Consider the following 14,113-nt stretch of genomic DNA (forward strand, 5'->3'; position numbering starts at 1 on the left):
GTCCTGAGAGAAGCTGGTCCAGCTTCTGAGCAATCATGTCTACTTTACACTGTAGTGCAGTAGATGGACCAATCTCAAGAACGCCAGCTTTCTTCTGAATGCTGGGTGTGGCTCTATCAGAATGAGAGCTCGAAGCATGGTGGAGTGAATTCTCGGCCAATGTATCAAATAGCCTCCATGCTTCGTCCTCGCTCTTCAGCATGAATGTCCCACCGCATGAAGAGTCGATCATCTGACGATTCTTGTCAGACAATCCATCATAGAAACTCTGCACCAGTTGCCATTTCGGCACCTGATGATGGGGGCATTTCCTGAGGAGATCCTTCATTCTCTCCCAGGTCTCATGAAAGCGCTCACCATCTAGCTCTGAAAAGCTAGTGATGGCTCTACGATATTGGTTCGTGCGACCAATGGGAAAGTATTTCCGAAGAAACTCCTGTTGCAACTGATCCCAGGACTCTATTTCTACAGAATCTAAGGACTTTAGCCAATACTTGGCTTTGTCCTTCAATGAAAAAGGGAATAGAGTCAACCTCAACGCATCATCATCGAAATTCTGTATCTTAACAGTAGAACAGATTTCGAGGAATTCATCTAAGTGTCGGTAGGGATCCTCATGACTAAGGCCATAAAAGGATGGAAGCATTTGAATAATGCTGGCCTTAATCTCATAATGTGGCGCTCCTACATCGGGTCTCCGAATGCAGGATGCCTGAACATAGTCTGTGGGAATGAAGTATTCCCGCAGAGGGCGTGAAAGAACTGGGGGTGGAGGTGGAGGATCCATGTCAGCCATTGTTGCCGAACTTCGATGAGAATGTAAAATTCTCTCTGGGTTGTCAACAAATGGGTGTAATGGGGTTCCTAGACCTCGTCGACCCTGCATACACTGGTACTAAGACCAGATGTAAGCAAATGACCTAACTAAAAAAAAATTAAACTAGCACAGATACTAAAATGTAAATAAGCAAATAACAGTAACTAAAAACAAACAAATATGCTATATAGCTATGTCAGAATTCTATACTAAATAATTAAATAGCAAAGTAAACTATTCTAAAATGCTAAAACAAATAAACACAGGAAATCACAAACTATGTTTTTCTAAAACCCACCTGTCTAATCGCTCCTTGCAGAATGATAATTAAGTGAATCCTAAAAAGAACAATATGTGAATCCTATATTTACTAACTATGTTAATCCTATATTTACTTACTAATCCTACTAACTAGAAAGAAAACAACTAATTAACTAACTAAAACAAAATAATAATAAATTAAACTCTAAGAAATAAAGTAATTAATTCGCCGTTCCCCGGCAACGGCGCCAAAATTTGGTTGATATTTTGGAATGCTCTTTTTAAAACAGTTATTTTCAATAAAACTTTGGAAAATCGTCAACCAAAAATATAAAAACCGACTTTCCACAAAGTGGTAAGTACGGGTCGATCCTCAGGGAACATGAATTAATCACTATAATTCTAGAAAATTTAATTTATTAATATCAAATGACAATCTACAATTATAAAGTGAATACAACTACAATTAAGCACTAAAAGAACAATAAACAAGCATTTAGTCTTCTGCTCCACGCCAAGGGTAATTCTGTCTTTTCACCACTTAGAGAATCTTTTCACTTGTATACTAACCCTGGAAATTACATATGCTTTTCAACCTAAAAAAAAATGCAGAAAAATACAAAGTTAGTTTTCTATTTTAATGATGCAAACAACAATTAACAATATGTCTAATTCTACGAAAATAATAAACAAATGCTATTTATCAAACAAAAATTAAATAACATACTAAATTAATTCTAAAATTAACCAAATTACTTCTACTAATGCTGTATGATGATTATGCAACTTCTAAAATACAGAAACTACTGAAAACAAGTCTAAAATGCCGAAACTAAGAAAATTACGAAACTGCCCCTAACTAGTGTAAACTAGCAATCTGGCAGGTTATCGGAAAACCCCTGTTTGATAGGGCAAACGAGGTCCGATTTTCCCGAAATTTATTCTGTTCTGCAACTGACAGATTAAACAAAATGACAGTTTTTACAGAATTAAAAAACAGTATCTGGAACTCCAGATATAAGCGTTTCAAATCTGGGAAAAATCAGGATATCGCCAGTCCTGTAATTTAAAATCCAGAAAAAGCGGTTTTCACAAAACGCTTAAAAATCAGACCAAATCAACTCCGAATGAGCTGAAATTTGGTCTGCAGTTAAATAACACGTCAATACAGTGAATAGAAAAAATAAATTTGGAAAAAACAGAGTTTTTGATCAGAAAATAATTCTGTTTCGACAGGGCAAAAATCTGGTTTTTATTTGAGTGCACTATTCACTTTATGAACCTATGGAAACACTATCAAATGCAATCTACACCTAATGCAATCTAAATGACACTGTATAACAGTGTATATGCAGATGATAATTAGGAAAATACTAAATGCACGACGCACAAAACCTACAAGCAATTTATGACTAGAACTAAGTTAACTCACAATGGAAATGCAACTATGCTAAATAATAAAATGCAATCTAACCACTAAGTTAACTAATATCTAACTATCATTCAAAACACAACAAAACACATTTCATACATACTGAATAAATACGCTATACATACACACACTTCTATACTAAAACTAAATTAGATAAATAAACTAATTAATATAGAAATCAAAGGAAATAATAAAAAATGACTTACTTAACTAAAGAACGAAGGCTAAGGTTAGGATTCACTTGGTTGACTCGATCTAGGATCGGTTTCGACTTGAGTAGGTTCAGTTTGGGTTTGGATGCACTCGGATGGGATTAGGTAGGCTCGGTTTGACTAGGTTGAAAGAGATAGGTTCGAGCTAAGGTGGACTCACTAATTGGATTCGGTTTTGAGTTACCTTAGTCAACTAGGTTCGAATTGACTTAGGCTCACCCTAAGCTGGGTCCAACTTAGGGTTTGACTAGGCTCGAATGGGCTAAGGTAAGCTCGGTTTTACTAGGTTTAGACTAAGTTTTGACCCGAGTTAGGTCTTTGACTAGGTTTGACTCAACTAGGGTTGACTTAGATAAGTTAGGTAGACTAGGTTGACCTAACTTAGGTTAAGGTTGACTCCACTAAACTTGACTAAGGTTGGGCTTTGGTCTTAGACTTGACCTAAGTGCGGTTTAGGCTTTGACTTGGGCTAGGCTAGGTTTTGACTAGACTCAAAGGGGGTGTAGACTAGGGGTTGACTCGACCTAGGCTCGGTTTGACTAGGTTAGGTCTAGACTAAAGTAGTAACCTCCTAATTAAGCTACAATTAATCCTAAGTTCACGATTTTAATGGAGGAGGTTGGAAAAAGGAATGTAATAATTACCAATATTCAAACTTTGAAATGTTTTGGATTCTCAAAAATCGCCCCATTTAAAGAGGGAGTTACACTCCTTAATTGCCTTTAATACCTTTTTGGAAATCTGAAAAGACCAATCTAGAAATCCACGATTTTTGCTTTTCAAGATGGAATTAAAATGCTTTTAATGCTCTATGGAAATCGTGTAACCTAGATTGGAATTTTGGTTTAATTGCAAAACACTTTCCAAAGTTAAGGAGTAACTCCTTCTTTAATACACATTCAAAATTCAAATTTTCCTTAAATGCCTCACACGATTTTTGAAGAATATCCTTTTTCCAAAAGCTTTCCAATTTTCAATTACTTTAATTACCTCCCTTCTCCAAAAATCGCCAACTTCAATGGATGCTACTTTCTAAACTAATAGACTTAATTATACCTAGGGAACAAAAGAACTTAAATGGAAAATCGATTTCCTAGGAGTTAATGCTAACCTAATTCCAAAACTTACCTAAATGCAACCCTAAAAACGGCTAAAAAAAAAAAAAGAAAGACCTAATACATTGAACCTAGACACCTTCCTAACTCAACTAATGACCATTAAGACTTGCTAAAAAAAATCGACCAAGAGCTCCAGGGGAGCTCTAATGGCTGCCGCCCCACCTTGGGGAAGAAGAAGAACCACACGAAAATAAAAAAACTAAAATTATAAATTAACAAAAAGCAATAAAACTAAATAACCACTAATTTGATAAAACTAAATTAGAGAATAATACAAAGGACTCCTAATTACACCAAGGCTAACAAGAACAGCACTATGCTGGAATTAAAAACATGAAAAAAAAGAAAACTTGATTTTTATAATTTTCAACAATAGAATCAAAACACAAAAAACGAAAAATTGATTAAAACAACTAATTAAATCAATCCTAAAACAATGAAATGACTAACACAACTATATACTGCTGTTAACACCTAAAACACACAGCAACTACACGATTCACCAACATCAACACAAACATTTAACAAAAATACAAAGATCGGCTAGAATATCTCTAGCCGAAATTTTTTTTTTCTTTTTCAAAAATACAATCAAAACAAGACAAGCAGCACCCACAATCAAAATGAATTAAAATAAACTTTTTGGAATAGGATTTTCAGCAAAACAACACAATACACATGCTGGACAAAACAAAAATATCAAAACAGAAAAATATTTTTGTAAAAATCAAGAATCGGCTAGAATAAGTCTAGCCGATTTTGGATTTTTTTTTTTAATTAAAACCAAATACAACCCACACAAAAACCGAATAAAGTAAATCAAGATGAACACTTTTTTTTTTTGGATTTTCTGTAAAACAATATCAAGAACACTTATGACAAACTTGAAGAATCGGCTAGATGAAGATCTAGCCGATTTTTATAAAAAAAAATGAAAAATCAATAAAAACTCGATTCCAATAAATCAATCAAATAAATAAACCTAAGCTAACGTGCTGGTCTATGCACGAATGCTATTCTAAGGTTGAAATAAAAAGAAAAACAAGAAACATACAGAAAATAACAAAACAAAAACCACACACACAAATCGGTTTTATCTAGAAGAGAAGGAAGAAGAAGACCTACCTTTTGGAAGATCCGACGACCGGGGGGATGAAGAAGAGCGGACCGTGGCTGGAGGTAGACGTCTTCTACAGTTCAAGGATGCTGTATTTCACCAAAAACGGCACCTATTGCAGCTGCTACACGTTGGAGATCCACCGGTGATGGAATGTGAGCCGATTCGCAATCGGAGGGTGTAGAAAGCCGGATGGAGGTAGGGCCGGCTCACCTTGGTGGTGTGTTGCGCACTCCCACCAAGGTTAATGGTCTCCACCTCTGCTACACCTGCAAAAGTACAGAAAAATGGTGAAAAGACAGCAAGGAATAAGAAAGAAATGAAAAGAAACCAAAGAAAGCTTGAAAATGTGCTTGAAAATCAAGCATAGGTCGATCTTCAATGGCCAACACTTGGGGAAGATGGAGAGGAAGGAGCTGCTGCTGTAGAGTCACTGTAGGGGGCGTCCAAACACAGCCAAAGACGCCTAGGGTTCTTGAAAAAAAACTATTTATAGTTTTGACATTTTTCAGAAAGAGTGTTAAAAAATAAAATATTGCTAGGCGCCACTTTCTGGGGGGTTTTTAGAAAAACTTTTTGAAATGAGTATGGATAAGTGTGTGGGTTGGGTTTTGGGCTTTCTAAGAGTTGATCCAAGGTCCAATTGACCTAATTGGGTCGGATATGGATCCGATCCACCTCGAAATCCATGCCCAAACACTGAAATAGCCATAACTCTCTCATTTTAACTCCGATTTTTCTGAAATTCGAACCATAGCCCCTTACTATCAAAACACATCTAAACATGGGTTTAAAACCTTAAACTTGATACAAAACGCATGAAAAACTTGTTTACATGATGTGCATTTCATGCATCATCATCTTCTTTATAATCGTTGTAATTTTGAAAAGATTTTTATATGAAAAACATGTGAAAACCAGACATCAAATAATAAAAACCGGTTCTCACTAGTGGATGAGACCGGGTCGAACTCAGGGAACAGGAATATTTCGTATTCAAGTACACAAATCTAAATTATTCTTTATTGCCGAATTATTGAAATGTAAAATGTTTAAGAAAAGTAAAACAACTAACTATTACAACAAATGAATACCCTTCGCAGAGGGCGTAAAGTACAATATTTACAAACCCAATCAAATTCCTAATTCTAAACTGAAAAGTAAAAAGAAAGCTTTATTCTTCGTACTTCATGTCACGTAATCGCTTCCGCTCCAGTCTGTGCTATCCTGCACAATTCAGATGAACACGAGCAGTACGAGAGAGAAAAGTAGAAACAATGCTAAACAGAGAATACTAAAACAATGGAAAATGAGCTAAAAAAAAACAACACTGTAGAAAAAAAAAACTCAGTAAACTATACTTCAGATCAATGGCAACACTGTAGAAAAAAAAACTCAGTAATCTATACTTCAGATCAATGGCAATCAGATAGATCTTCAAAAATTTGAAATTATATTGATCATTCAAACTGATTTAGAGATCAAACTGATTCAGAGAACAGCAATGATCGTCACTTTTGATCTAGTAATTCAAAATCAATCAAAATGGCTGAACCCCTTTCTCTTTCATTAACCAAGCCTTCTACAGAAATCACATAATCAACCAGAAATTTCAGGTGGTACTTCAATCCGAGATCAGTAATATCGGATCAGAAATCATTCAATGAGCTTTCAAACAATCCTTTGCTGGAGAAATCATTAAACAAAAATCCATCTCCGGAAATGCAGTAAACCTCATGCCATCAGATGGAAATCAATCCAGATATATGATGATCAGTTAAAAAAAAAACACAGCAATAGAAGGAATCCAGATATCAGATCAAGTGGAATCAACACAGAAATTAATGTAATGAAAAAAAACAATGACAATCAGGGAAAGAAAGAAAAAGAAAGCACAGGATGAAAAAAAAAAATCTGGAACTAAATCATGCTATGAACAGAATTTTTAGAAATGAGAAAAAAATAACAAACAGAAAATCAAAGACAGCACAAAATTGATTATCAGATGAAAAAAAAAATTTCAGAAACAACAATGATCGGTTTATTTTTTTCTTTTCTTTTTTTTTATTTCTAATTTTTATTTTTTCATTATACAGAACATACCTAACTTCATTAATCGAACCAGAAAAAGAAGATTTTCAATTTTAAACAAAATGCAAATCGGTAGAAGAAGAAGAAGATCAGAATTAGAATAAGAAGAAGAAGAAGAAGAAGAAGAAATCGGAAGAAGAAGAGGAAGAAGAAGAGGAAGAAGAAGAGATCGAAAGAAGAAGAGGAAGAAGAGGAAGAAGAAGAGAAAGAAATTGGAAGAAAAGAAACAGACTTACCGTGAAATGGAGCTGGAAGAAATCGGAGAAAGGTGTGGCGGCCTCCTCCACCACCGCTGTCACCGGACTGAAGAGTCCACCACTGCTGCCAGCTGGAGTGTCTTTAGAGGAAGAGGGAGAAGGGGAAGGTAGGGAAAAGGAGAGGCCGGTGTTGGTGGAGGAGGGTCAGAAAAGAGGGAAAGAGGAAAAAATAAGAGGGCTTCAGCCGTATGGGGGAGGCGCCCTTTTTTTTTTTTTGTTTTGGGGTTTTTAAAAACTTCAAAACCGGTTCACTGGTTTGTAACAACTTTTGAAAGAAATGCAAACCGGTTAAATCGGTTTGTGTTATATATTTTTTTTAGTTTTTTCAATTTTCAAAAATTACAAACCATGTAATGGTTTGTTTTTATATTTTTTTATTTTCAAAAATCTACAATAAACTATTTAAAAGTTTTTTATTTGCTAAAAACTCAAAACCTCATTTGATTATTATTATTATTTTTTTCTAAAAAATATAACTATAATAATTTTTTTTTCTTTTCTATAAAGAAAACCAAAATGATTTAACTAACTTGCAAAATGAAACTATGTTTCTCTATTTTCTTTATTTTTTAATTTTTTATTAACAACTAAAACTACTACGTAAATACAAACATTAAAATATGTACTAAAATGCAAAATAAAGCTACTTTTTCAAGCATTTTCTAATTTTCAATCATTTTAGCTCATTTACTCGAAAACTAATATAAAATTGGGTTTTTGAAACATTATTTTATAAAATCATGCATATTTTAATGTTAATTAACCCTGAATTATATGCATGATCAGCTATGGTGGGAGCCCCACAATTTTGGGAGAGAGAGAGGGGAGAGAGAAAGAAGAGGAGAGAATGACTTTCTCTTTCTTCTTAAAGGTTAAATATGCTAGGATTTTAAGTGGATGACTGAGATTAAAAGTTAGAAATGAATGGCTAGGATGTATGTCACACCCTTCTAGGTGATGGCATACTTGTAATACTTTAGTTCTACTTTTCCAGCACCAATAGGCTTATTTCATTTGAATTTCTCTGAAAACCTTTCAAAAATGCCACCGCCCAGCTGGTCAACCCTTGACCAGCTGGTCCACCAATGCCAAACATGTCCCACTAGAGGGACGACCAAGTGTTTGGATCGCCCCATGGGTTTGAGTCGCCCCTGGTCGGACCCAACTCCAAAATGATAAAAATAAATTGCTTATTTAATTCTTTAAATAGAATTTAAAATTAGTACGACATCTTTTCATTTTAAAATTCCTAATTACCATTAATTTTTTAAAGCTTCTCTGTAAAGTTTTCCATCGTTTGTGAGAATTGCTCTCGTTATGACTTGTATATTATCGATATGCATTTTCCTGTAATTCATATGTACTGACGGTGTTTTTCGCCATTTGTGTCCCAAATTCAAGGACAAACTAAATACATATATTATGAATTTACTTTAAAAATTTTAGAACTTAATTCATCCAGAATCATGCTCTTTTATTACCTATATTGTACTTACACGATTTAGGGTCTCATGTAGTCAAGTATGCATAATTTACGAGAAATTCTTGCAGTCACACAAGGAATTTCAATCACTGAAGCACAACAATACATACATATATATATATATATATATATATATATATACGCAACACATTATGAATTTCCATCTTATATCAGAAAGATTTTCTCAGAAAAAACCTCGGGTCTTACAATTAAGATTTTCAAAAGGGTAATTTTTTAAGTGCATCATTAATATACCAGGGGATGAACGAACCATGAAATGATTATGTGAGTGACCAAAACAAAAAGGGATTTACGTTATATGCGTGACCACGACAGGACTAAGGATTTATTTCTTTTATGTGGTATATATCAAGGTGGTTTGGATTATGCATATGTACCTTGGTCATTTTAGCAAATTGAAATTAATACAATCGAGTATTGTTCTTTTACATGTGATAGTTGGGGGGTTTGACTATTCTTTTAAACCATACGCACACTGATTGAGCTTCTGCGAAAATATCTCATCTTCTGATGTCTTTTGTTCATGCATTACTGTTTTTACGACCCACTGATTATCGAGTTCAATTTCAATTTATGGGAAGCTTCAGAAAGCCCAGGAGGTCTGAACCTTAATCGAGGTTTGAAAGTTTGAATTGGAACCCCAACCTCGTTTCTAGTACATTAGCAACCTTGGACAAACCACACCACTTTGGTTGATATACCTCTAGTCGACCTGGGTTGACCCAATGTGACCCAAGGTAGGTTGACGCTGCTTGTGACGTGGACTGCAGACCCATACGAGTCTGCCATAGTTGGTAAGGTCTAGAACCACCGCCCATTATGACCCAAACCTTGGCCATTCACTTAGGAGTGCGGGGAAGCGAGTGTATTGATTAAGACTCAATGGTATCAGGGTAACCATGGATAACAAATTAATGAAATCTGGACCTCATGACTTGACCTCTTGTCTTATACTCAAACAACCAGCAGGGTGCACCGCCCTATTGGTGCACCTATTTCGTGGCCGCGACGGGTTTGCAGCATGCCCATGACTTGTCGCAACCCGACAACTGTCTCAAGAATATATATATATATATACACACACACACATGATAAAATAATTTGAGAAGACAAAGGATTCAATACAGTCTTATAAGTAAAAATTTCTTGAAGGTTTTGGCCATCATGGTATACGCAGACACGCTTTTGCAAAAGTTACATGTTTACATTGTTTGTTCATGAAATGAATGTTTATCTCATTCTCGAGTTGTGAAATGCCAATTATACTTGTTATTTTCTCTACAAATGAAGTGTGTGCTACATTTGAGATTGACTATTATGCATCTACTCAGAGTAGGTCTGAAACGCACTGATGCACACATACATTGGTTATGGCAAAAACTCACTTTAGTGCACATATCTAGATAGCATGATGAATTTATTATATGCTTATGAAAAGAGAGTTATGTGTCGATGAATGTAGCAAATGAATGAGATATCCATGATGTATTCATGTTATACATGGTTTTATAGGAAGTTAGTATATGAGTGTTGCGTCCAATGTTTCAATGCATGAATCACCTGTTGCTAGATGCATATTGTTGTTATAATTGCACAAACAAGAAATATGACAAAGGCACGATAGTGCAATTTGATACTGAGGATGTCAAATCCTTGTGGTGCCATATGGGAACGTATGATGCTAAGTGAATTTCAAATAATCGAATCATGATCGCTTGTAAATGTTATGACATGCCTTTGCCAATTGATATATGCTTGTTCAACAAATATTTGCTTAATAAATGACATTTGCCATGTCATGATCATGTGAAAGCTCAATACTGAGCTTGCAGTCTTGCGAGATCATCGTGGTGCCATATGAGCACTTATGAAAAGTTGTATTTGAGACATGCCTTATAAGTGCATGGTCAGTGGGGTACGGAACGTACACCCAAGCTTAGAAATGAAACTTTAAAATGCTTAAATAGAAGTACTCGGCCCATAGTTGAGCCATAATTCTGAGAAATTGTGGTTGGTGCCTATGAGTCATTCAATGGATAATGTGCATACACTAAGATCACCCCGAGTGTGGGTTGAGATTTTGGAAATCTCTTGTGGTGCAATGACTTGCATAAAAGAATAAATAAAATAGAAAATATGCACACATAACCTAAATGTGGGATTCTGGGTATACCTGAAAGATGGTATATGTTACCGGTTTTCTGGGATACTGGGTATATCTGATAATAGTATATGTTACTAGTTTCTTAGGGCTCTGGGTATACCTGAAAGACGGTGTATGTTATCGGACCCATGGTCTACCTTGGAGAGGGTAGGTGGTACAAGCTTCGTGGATATTCTTGCTTTTGTGAAAGCTAGGCGTCTCACTCGGTCCCCAGTCCACGGAGTTAGGGCGCCAGGACTACCAATGCGTCCTAGGTGGTTGATCCAAGTCTTCTGCAGAAGTTATCAAGGTGCATCCTAATTCTAGTTCAAGCCATTGGGGAGTATTCTCTCGATCACGGACCGTCTCCTTTGGACCTCTGTACGGCTAGTCATACGGATTATTAAATAATAGACCCCCGTATGGTCTCGATCCGCTATGATGTCTATGCCTGTGCATATCCACAGGGACTGAGTGACTGGAGGTCAAAGGACGCTACAACTTCTGTCAAAACACGTATCGTAGTATCGACAAGTCACTCAGGGTTGTATCATCCACCCTCTCTAAGGTGAACCATTTTGTGAATGGGGCGAAGCAGGTTTATCTTTCTTATGCTCATTATTCAGTCATACCTCCTGACGAGAAATTTATGCCTCGTGGTCCCCGTGGGGTATGCAAACGAGGACTTAGCCTGCCCATCCACGTGCTCAGCCTCACACGGCTAACAAGAGCACATTGCTCGCGAAAGCGATCTTAACACCATATTATTTCTTTCATAATTTAGGGTATAGCTACACACATGAGTTCTCTTACAACAGAAGGGCCCTTGCCCAGAGACTCTAACTGAGTCCAACAAAGTAATGTTTATTCATACCCTATGGTGTTCAAACTGTGTGTGTCATCCTTTTCATTTTATGAAGCAGGTGCACTTCGTGCACTCAAAAAATGCCTCAAGCAATGTACCAGTCGAGGTACGCACTACTCAGTACGAGTGTCAGGATGTGCTGTGTGCAAAGTGCAACATGATTTTTCGTCAATTGTATATCATAAAGAACAGAGGCATGATACAACTGCGTAACTGAGAAACATGATGCTATTACATGATAATGTGCGTGTGAGTGTACAATTCATCAATTTCAAGAGACATGCAAGAGTTCAAGAATGTAATCATCATTTCAAACACAATCTACTGAAGCAATCGTTGCAAGTTTCTCATCACAATCTCAAATAGACCAGAACTTCAAAGGCCTTGATTTGGCGCTTCACGTAACATGAGACCACCCTTGTAGAGAAGACTCGCGATTTGGTGTACTTCTGTGTTGAGATTGAAATCTATGATATTCCCATACGTATGGGAATTACATTCGCATTCCAAGGTGGGTCGTCACTCTTGCAGGAGGAAAAGATGAAAATATGCCATGAAGGGCAATCATATGCTTATACCTTGCTAGGCTACTTAATTCATCATACTTACGTGTTATGGAAGGAATCCAGGATGCTCCCGACTTATGGGAATAACATTAGCATTTAACAACGCTGAATATATGTGTAAGTATTTTCATTCTAAGAAGTGCAACACACTTACGTGTCAAGAGAGAATTCTGAAAATAACCCATCTAATGGGGATTACATTGGCTTTTCCATGGTTTGGGGTGCCGCGCCTGCGGACCCAAAACAAAACATCGGACAATGTTTGTGAACTTGTAACCAACGTAGACACTATATATTTGGGGTTTGCAATAGCGCTTACCCGCCTACACAAATAGTCAACTGAAACGGAAGCCAAGGAAAGTGTGAGATCCACTACAGACCTATCAACAAGATTTTAGGGCCATCCGACTGGACAGTCGCAAGGTAAAACACTTATGTGACTTGTACTCATACTGGAGAGTAAAGGTTGTCGCGAAAACACTTGGACAAGCACGAGGGTGCCATGTGTCCGGCTAGTTTCCCATAGGTAAACTTGCGTCGCTCAATCCTACACGTATATATATATATATATATATATACATACATTATACGTGTATATGCATCAGAAAACGAGTATGTGCAGGCTGCCCCTTTGCAGCCATGATCCGCACCTACCCAAAACCCTATCCGGTTAGCAAACGAATGCGGGAAGAAAAGTGGGGTCCAGGTCTGGTCATTTGGACCAGACCGTGGTTTAAGCTATGCCAAGACTCTCTTATCCAATATCGGATCAGGTGGGTGTGGTGATAGTTGCCAACGAAAAAAAAAGGGGTACATCGCCCAAATAGGGACTGCACTCCGTAACTCATTGTTGTGCCCGGGTGCTCCCCTACAATGGCTAAGTAGGTACAGGTCTGGTCCTCCAGACCAGACCATGGGTAAAAATATAGGTTCTGGTCTGAACCCACGGTTCAGATCAGGTACCTATACAAGGTGAGGCAAGGACCCAAAATCTGCTATGAAGGCTGCCAATCCCAAGGAGGCGTCACGACGCCAAGGTAAAAATGGTGGGGGAAAGTTGACTTAGGTCTGGTCCTTTGGACCAAACCTCACAGGTTGCTGGGAAGAAAGGTCTGAACCCATGGTTCAGGCCGATCCCAAGGAGGTACAGCGAGGCTCACACTTTTGGAGCAACCCGCGCTTGGGCGGCTGCCCTGTTTCCGTTCCCCCTATCCTTGCTGGGTCAATAGGGGGGCTCCGCTTTCCCCCTGCGCTTGTTGTGCCAGCAGAGGGATCGGTCCCCCTGCCATTCGCTTTGCCGGCAGGGGGCTCTGTCCCCTTGCCATTCCTTTTGTCGGTAGGGGGCTCTGTCCCCCTGCCATTTGCCTTGTCAACAGAGGGTTCCTCCCCCCCTGTCCCTTTTTGTGCTTTTGGGCAGAAGGTGAGGCTCCCCTTGCTCTTGTTGTCCCAGCAGGGGGCGGAGCCCCCCCTGCTCTCTTGTTCCTTCTCGGCAGAGGGTTCTTTCCCCTTGCCTCTTGCGTTTTTCCGGCAAGGGGCGAGGCCCCCTGCCTCCTGCATTTTGCCGGCAAGGGGCGAGGCCTCCCCTACCTCCTTTGGGTTTCCAGCGAGGGAGGTGAAGCCCCTCTGTCTTCTTTATGCTTTCGAGTAGAGGGCTTTCCCCCTACACTGTGCTTGTTCTCTGGCAAGGGGCTTTGCCCCCTTGCCTTGTTCATGCTGTCGGCAGAGGCAGA

General features: G+C 37.9%; 1 non-coding gene across 1 annotated transcript; it reads left to right on the forward strand.

Moving 5' to 3' along the window:
* The first annotated feature begins 290 nt into the window (after positions 1-290).
* Positions 291-393, forward strand: LOC149845500 (small nucleolar RNA R71). The gene has a single exon (XR_016430705.1). It is a non-coding gene; the product is annotated as a small nucleolar RNA R71 (small nucleolar RNA).
* The last annotated feature ends 13,720 nt before the right edge of the window (positions 394-14,113 follow it).

This window comes from Nuphar pumila, chromosome 2 (genome assembly GCF_984573655.1).
Source record: "Nuphar pumila chromosome 2, dmNupPumi1.hap1.1, whole genome shotgun sequence".
In the NCBI taxonomy this organism is placed as follows: domain Eukaryota; kingdom Viridiplantae; phylum Streptophyta; class Magnoliopsida; order Nymphaeales; family Nymphaeaceae; genus Nuphar; species Nuphar pumila.